Below are 8736 nucleotides of genomic sequence, written 5' to 3'. Positions count from 1 at the left end.
TATGTGCCATTATATCCACCCTTGTTATCCTTCCAACAGTTTGGCTGAGAAACCTCAGTTACTCTCCTATATTTCAGGTTCTAATTTCTATATCCTTCAGTAATTTTACTTTTTTACCCCTGACTCAGATAAAGGGACTAATTCCAGAGGTTTTTTTGAGCAACTTTTGGAGTTGTAACATTGGCAACTGTGATTCTATTTTGGTGTTCTTCACACTACTTGTAGTTTTAACAGTTCCATATTTTGGTGACTGACTGTTTTTTATTAAAACTAAATCACATTTTTCGTCCTTAATTAAAGTTGTTTCTTTTTTTTTTATGCAATTTTGTGTGTTAATTGAGGTTTCTTGTAACATTTTTCGGTCCCTATACCAAGTAAATGACTACTTTTGGTCCCAAAATTTTAGTCATTTTAGTTGGAACATAAACTAAAACCCTAAAAATTACGACCAAAAATACAAAAGAAAACATGTTGGGACTAGAATTGAAAAAAATCAACTATACACAAGAACCAAAATGTAATTTATATACTTTTTTTATACAAACAACACTTAATATTAATTGTTAATTGGTAATCTTGAACTGATTTACAGGAGTTGTAATGGCCTTGACCGGATTTGTACTCATGATGCTTGTAGTAAGTTTCACATTTTTATTCTTCATTTTATGAATAGTTTCACATTTACGGGCTGGCCTCACCTGCTATAATTCCTCCAAAGGCTGGGTTCGGTTACCAGCATCAACTTTATTTATAAAGGTGCTTATTTATTTATGCCTAAAAGGTTATATCTAAAAGGTTATATCATGTGATTATTTATGAGTTTTTAAAATATGAGGTTACAACATAAATGAACAGAGGATAATGACTTTATTAACATGGGAAGGAATGTGAATTTAATATCTGGATCAGTATTCTCTTTCTGGAAAGCTGATTTAAGTTTCATAAGCCCATCACAGTTTATTTCTTCCACATAATGAAAATGAGGAACACTAGCAGCTGTAGTCATTGACCTAACCATTGCACGCTGATAAGCCCTAACAACAAAGAACTTGACAACTTTAATAACATGTTTACTTCAATCAAATTCATGAAATTTTTTATTGTTTATATAATAATAATAATACCTTTGAGAGACTATCTTATCATGATAAAGTGATTCAGCCGTCTCTTGAAGTTGTTCTTCAGGTCCAGACATGGGTTCGATAGAAGTAGGATTAAAAGCAGGTTTGTCATCAATAATTCCTTTTTCTACACCATATTTTAGAACATCTTCTTTCAATATTCTTCCATGTTTACCACTTCCAGTAACATAAGCTAAATCAATACCATGTTGCTTTGCAAGACTTCTAACAGCAGGGGTGGATAAATTGTCATTTGCATGACTCTTTCTGAGCTCTAGCTTGTGTTCATCAGACTTTGACCCATCAGAAACTACTGATGCATCAGAATCATTAAATGGAACTGCAAAATCATCAACCACCAACTGTAATAGAGTTTCTCCAACTTGAAATCAAAGTCAAATCAAAATAACTTTACCATATATATGGAAATTGTTAATACTACTACCGGTGTTTTACCTTTATAATGTCACCAGGAGCATGCAGAATCTTGGACAAACCATTTGAGGAGTCCTCATTCTGCAATACCTTCACCAGTTTGTGCTAAAGGTACATCTATAATGCCACCAGCGTGTTGACTATCCTCTGCATTACTTGAAAAGTAGTGCCCCTTAACATTGTACAGTTTGCTCAACTAGATAATTAATACAACCAAATCATTACCTTTTATGATCATTGTATGAAACACCACTAATTTAATGGAATGCACCCTTGTTCACATAAAAACATGTAAAAGTTACTCAAAATTACAACTGTTGTCTTAGTTTCTGATGTATGACTTAATTTGACTTAGTGTAATATACATAGAGATTTGTCAAAGACTTAATCTCACAATTGTTGGGTCACGGGTTGGTGAAGTCTTTTTTATTTGAACTGAAACCCGGAACCCAAAGGTATGTTTATTCAGCTACTCATCAAAATGGTTCATGTACACCACATGATGATATATTATCAATAAATCAAGATAATACTAATAATATGAAAACTTCAGTTCCTCCATTAGGCAGCCTTTCATCACCTTCACCTATGATGGATTTATTAGACATATTTGGTCCTACCCCTCCACCACCTAGTATGTTTATTTATTTATTATTGTATAATAAATTTTGGTAAAAAAAAGTTATTTTTTTAAATTCTTCAGTTGCATTTGGAACCTGCTAGCAATAACTCTCTTCCTGCAAATGGTAATGGCTCAATAACACAAAAATTACGAGTTACCAACACTCAACATGGCAAGGTAACTATAAATAAATCATCATGGAATGAAATGTTTGTGTGCTTTTTTTAAAATATCGTTTACATGATGAATGTTGATTGTTATGGCAGAAAGCAATCATTATGCGCATACGAATAAGTTACAAGTTGAACAACAAAGACATGTTGGAAGAAAGACATCCTTCGTGAGATATGATAACATTTTTCGCTCTCTTCTATCACCATCTCTTAGTGTTTATATTTGGGACAATGTTATTAAATATTATTTGTATCTTTGTATTCCCATGTTCTTAGGTCCAAATCATGGATATTTGAATTTGTTGATTTTGGAGCTGAAATGAGACAAGATATATGGTGCTAGTAAAGGTAAGACAAGGGCAACAAATTATTCCATTAATGACATTAATCACTTGCATTTGTGATTGTAGTCATTACATATGGATTCAATACTTAGCTAAGTTGACCTAGCATTTTCTTCTTCTAGGTTCACTCAATCAATTCTTGTTTTTGTTGTAAATTGTAAATTGTAATTCAGGGTATTCTTGGTCCATGTGCATCACTTTAGGAGGTTCATATAGTATTTTAAAGAATGTTGACTCTTTGTTCACTGATTGTTGTTTTTTGTGCAGAAAGGTGCTTTATGTTCTGATACTAGCATTGGTCAAGGGGGTACTACTACATGGAAGGTGCTTCAATACACACTTTCTTACAACAATGTACACAAATTAACTAAGGAAATAGCAATGTAGTCCTAGGTTATATAGTTAGGGAAAACCTCTTAATAATAATGTACAAATATTTGTCTACTATTTGAATGATTATTTATATGACAATAAATTTTATGCAATGGATTTTATTTTTTGTATATGGTATTTTATTTTCTGTTATGAGACATTAAATGCAAATTTAATTTGAAAATTAGTAAATCTATAAATAATATTTTTTTTAACATTTAAAATTATGATACGCAAAAATGTGTGTCATCTTCATTTATGACATGGCCTTTCTTGACAGGGGCTTCCTTGATACGCATTGCGTGTCATAAACACGCGCGTCATAAGGTTACGACACGCAAATGCGTGTTGTCTTCCTTTATGATAGGGCCTTCCTTGATACGCATTGTGTGTCATAAACGTGCGTCGTAAATGCGCGTCGTCTATAGATGACGCGCAAAAGCGCGTCGTCTCTCTTTATGACATGGCCTTCCTTGACGCGCATTTGCGCGTCGTCTGAGCGTTTTACGACGCGCAATGAGCGTCGTAAAAGGCTGTTTTTCTAGTAGTGTAGAAAATTAGGAATTAATTTATTGGAACACCATATCAAAGCTGTGAAGGAACCGACATCCACATGTGATAATCTACAGAGTCTCTATTCTCTCTTTAAACTTATAGATAGGGTTTCAGATCAACTGAAGAACCTGTGGTGCGATTTTTCATTTTGATTTTGGATATTTTTCTTTGATTGAATATGGACTTAAGGATTTGGTTTGACCAATTTTCATTTTTGTCATCGACCCTTTCAACTTTTGGTATATCATCTAGTTTAGATGTCGATAAATGAAACAATATTGGAATTTGATGCATGAACAAGATGGGGATGAGGATTGGGAGCAACGTTTCATCGGTGATGATGGTTGGGGGAAACTGGATGGCCTGAATGATAGTATCCTTTGAGGCAGAGTTGTCGGACTTGTGGTTTCAACAGGTAGCGATGGTGATGGCAATAGAGGGGTCTGTGGTGGTTCCACTAAAATAGTGAAGACGTTTATTGTGGTAGGGTTCTCTTGCTCAAAATGGAAGCTTTTGGAGCAAAGGTTTGCATGGTGGTAGAGGTATTCACAATGGTGCTTAGTGATAGTTGCAGGTTTGAAGGATGAAGACTAAAATAGAAAAACAACTCCTCCTTCAGATTAAAAGTCATATCATTTCTATGTTTGTAGGTATAATAACATAAGGTGAAGAGGATGAAGGTTGTTTAACAAAGATCAAATCGATTCATTTTTCAGATTGTGATTCAGGGTATAAAAAAGGATGGGGAAGGTGGTTGGTGTGTGTGTATATATATATATATATATATATATAGAAGGTGGTTGGTGTGTGTATATATATATATATGTATATATATAGAGAGAGAGAGATAGACAGACAGACAGACAAACAGAGAGAGAGAGAGAGAGAGAGAGAAATTGGGGGGGGGGACCTACTAGGTGTGGCATTCGCTTTGAGCATGGTTAGCAGATATCAAAGGAACCCTGGTAGAGCCCATTAGACCGCAGTAAAGAATATCCTTAACTACCTTCGAAGGACCAAGGAATGGTTTATAGTCCTCGGCGGTAGTGATGACTTAAGGGTGTGAGGGTGTAGTGGCGCTAGTTTTCAGACCGACATGGACAACTACCATTCGCAGTCGGGCTGGGTATTTACCCTTAATGGAGGAGTAGTGACTAGGAAAAGTTCCAAGTAGGAGATTATAGTTGATTTAACGTGCGAATCAGAGTACATTGCAACGAGCGAAGCGTCAAAGGAGGCAATATGGTTAAAGAACTTCATTGGAGACCTTGGAGTTGTGCCAGCCATACAGGAGCCAACAGAAATTTTCTGTGATAACGAAGGTGCGGTTGCCTTGACTAAGGAACCATTGGATTATGGCAGATCCAGGCATATCGATAGGAAATACCATTTCATCAGACATCAGGTAGAATAAGTGCTCCTCGTAGTGAAGTGGGTATCTTCAGAGGATAACCCAACAGATCCCCTTACGAAGGGACTGAGTAGGGTGAAGCACCTGCAGCACACTAGGAGCGTTGGACTGAAGGACGATATTAGTTTTGATTAGATAGTTTAGAAACGTGTAATAGATAAATTGTAATTAACACTTGATGATTAAATAAATGGGTATTATTTATGAGTAAAGTTAATGTCTTATGTTAAAAACCCTGGTAGCTACTTTAAAAACCAGAGTATCATTTTGGAAGAATAATATTGCAGAATTTGTTCACAGAAAACATGATAATGATATGATCAAAGCATTTCCAAAGAAATGTATTTTATTTATATTAAAACATTGGGATGTCATCGCCAATACATAAACATAAGCATAAACAGACCTTACATTAATTTACATTAATGATCTAAATTTCCTTTAATCTCTCAGTGTAATGTATCTTCGCATCGATACCTGTGATACAAATAAACTGAGTGGGTCAGGTTGGGACACCTGGTGAGTACATAGGATTTTCATTCGATGATAATATAGTTAATTTGTTTCTTCACATACTTCATGTCAAATAATTAACCTGATTACCCATCCCTATTATCTTTTTTATTTTTAAGGATCTACCCTAAGAATCATCTATTATTCATTTATTTATTCCTAAGGATTTTCTTAAAGAATAGGCACGATGTCCATTGCTGCCAGGGTTTATCTAATAGGCATTAACTCCATAGTTGCTGATATTATTTATTAGGAACAACTACCAATGTTATCAATTAGGCATTAAGTCCATAGCTGCCAATGTTCATTTATAACGCACTAAGTCCATTGCTTCCAGCGTTTTTAGAGTACATCTGGTGAACATGTAGTTAAAAAACACCTACATGTTGCGAGCATGCTAGCGTTCCACTGGACTGTGTAGAATAACCCATGGTCGTCATTTATACTCTGCTCGATGACTAAATCAACTTTAAAATCAAGGCTTCTCATCATCTTTCACCTCTCATTATCTATATCATCTTTCATCTCTCATCATTCATTTACCCATCTTTATCCAATATATTTACAGGTATAAAAATACATATACAATTTAAATCAAGTAAAACATGTATAAATCGTTCATCTAACATAGATACCATGAACACGGATAATAAGCACGTATAACATGTATTAATATTAAATATTTTGTATCTATGTGTAAGATGAAAATAACTATGCGCTCACTTGTTAAAGTGATGATTCGTAATTTGTACAACGCTTCGCTTATAGCAATTGTCTATTTCGTCAACGTAACCTAATATTATTATCACTAAGTTTTAGTCTAATATTTATTGCGACTAATTATTAGTCTAGATTTAACATTAACTAAAAGTATACTTTCATGATCTATCAAGTAAGGAACAACCAAGTAGGATCATATTGGAGGTAGGGTCCGTTTGGTATATGAAGTATACTGTTTGGAAATCCCACTTTAAATACATCACTAAATCCAACATTGACATCATCCCCGTAAGTAGATCAATCAGTATAACGAATTGGAATCACTGATAAATCTTGTTTATAGGTTTATAATAATGATAATGAACTTAAACATAAGTTATACTTCAATTATGGTAAGCATAACTCACTTACAGGAGGTTTAGCGAGAAACCGGGCTTTGCGTGGGCAGAACTTCTGGGCCAAAAGCTCTTCTTCTTGGAGCCTTCTGGTGCTACGGGATTCACTACTAACACCTAGGAGGTGCTAGGGAAAAGAGTAGAGGCTTTGGGGGTGTTTGAGAGAGAAATAGATGAGAAGGTGTGAAGAAAAGAGTGAGAAATGAGCTCTAATTATAGCTTCCAGCGCCCAAGTATGCGGGGCGTACTCAAGAATTACGTTTGGCGTAATAGGTACAACAGTAGTACACTAGGCGTACTTCGAGCTACGTTGGGCATACCAAGTCAGGTTTCGTGATCTTATTCCAAACCATGGGGAATAAGTATTGACCGAGATTTTGCCACGTGTCACTCCGGGGTTTAATCCAAAAATTAATTATCTTCTATAATACGTAACTTTTGCATATGAGCTCCATTTTTAACGTTCTTTATATCCACACATAGGTAGTGACGTAATCTACAACTTTCTTTTAGATTCCATCGACTAATTTTGACTTTATTTTTAAAGTTATATTTTAACAGACTTAGACAGTTAAAGTCCGTTAAACATTAATAACTTTGTCATCCGACGTCTATTTTTGACTGTCTTTATATCGTCGAGCTCTTATTAACGAGATCTTCAATTCTCGTTTAGGTTGTGTCAGCTAAAAGTCCATTGATCTAAAATTCGATTTCCGGGCTATATACTATTATGCAAAATCTTAGAAAAATCGTAACTTCCTCAAACGAAGTCAGAATTGGACATTCTCTATATGCACGTTCTCGGTTTAGCGTATACTACGAGTTTCGTTTAGATATTTAAGGCTAAAAATTAGTTTATCAAAAAATCATTATTTACGTCTACGCAAAGTCATGCCGGTTTAATCACGAAACTTCAACGGGTCATAACTTCTTTGTTATAAGTCGGATTTCAGTTTTCTTTATATGCACGAAATCCTCTTGACATATAATATAACTTTGGTTAAGATTATTTCTGCTAAATAATCTTCTATTAAAAAGTCATTTTTAACGCTTATTATCTTTAAATTGACTAACTCGAATCTACGGGTGTTACATGTTGGTTGTTTTGTAGTGTCGGCATCCCAGGACGAAGAGGTCCAAAACCTGGCATTTATCCACCAGGTTTAGGGATTTCAAGTCGAGCAGGAGGAAGCAGACCAATCATATGGTAATAGATTACATCTTGGAGCTTTTAGACATCGTCATTTTTAAGATATGTTAGGGTATCACAGATGCAAGTTACGGAGGCTGAGGTTGAAGAGAAAAGCAAATGTGGTCGATGCTAGAGAGGAAGGCGGTGGAGAAGGTGACCGGAGGCTGAAGCGGATCAAAAGGGCGAGGAAGAAAGGGAAAGAGAATGAGAAGGGTAAATAGTGACAAGCATGTACTTTTCTCTCAGTCAGCAACATTTTGGGGATGAGTAAGGGCTTTATGAACCGAGTAAGAGCTTTCAGTAGTGTTATTAAACACACTGATTAGAGCGGAGTAAGAGATGCTCTCTTATTAGACCCAATAATAGGTTTATCAAACAAGCCCTAACAAGTAAATATAAATGAAAGTTAAATCTAAAGACCAAATTATATATATATATATATATATATATATATATATATATATATATATATATATATATATATATATATATATAGGATATAGATCCGGTAATAAATTTTTTTTGGTAGGAAGGTAAGAAGTTTTTTTTCTACATATTTTTTTGACGAATAAAATAAATGAATCACTAGATGATTCATTTATAAGATGATTCACAAGAAAAAATTCCGAAAAAAACATATTTATGGTTCATTTTTAAGTAAATTAAGAAAAAATTCACTTTTATGACAATTTTAGTGAATAACAACAAAATCATTGTATAAATGAATCATCGAGATGTTTTTTTGAGATTTTTTTCTTGTGAATCATCTTACAAATGAATCATCTAATGATTCATTTTGTTTGTTCGCGAAAAAAATATGTAGAAAAAAAATTTCTTACCTTCCTACCAAAAATTTCCTTCTTATTTGATCTTGATTATATAT

General features: G+C 34.3%; 1 pseudogene; it reads right to left on the bottom strand.

Annotated features, from left to right (window-relative positions):
* Positions 1-823: 823 nt before the first annotated feature.
* LOC145046089 (lipoamide acyltransferase component of branched-chain alpha-keto acid dehydrogenase complex, mitochondrial-like) lies at positions 824-2164 on the bottom strand (annotated as a pseudogene).
* Between the last annotated feature and the right edge of the window lie 6572 nt (positions 2165-8736).

This window comes from Lactuca saligna, chromosome 5, assembly GCF_052625555.1.
Source record: "Lactuca saligna cultivar CGN05327 chromosome 5, ASM5262555v1, whole genome shotgun sequence".
In the NCBI taxonomy this organism is placed as follows: domain Eukaryota; kingdom Viridiplantae; phylum Streptophyta; class Magnoliopsida; order Asterales; family Asteraceae; genus Lactuca; species Lactuca saligna.
This window is presented reverse-complemented; position numbering and strand designations above follow the sequence as displayed.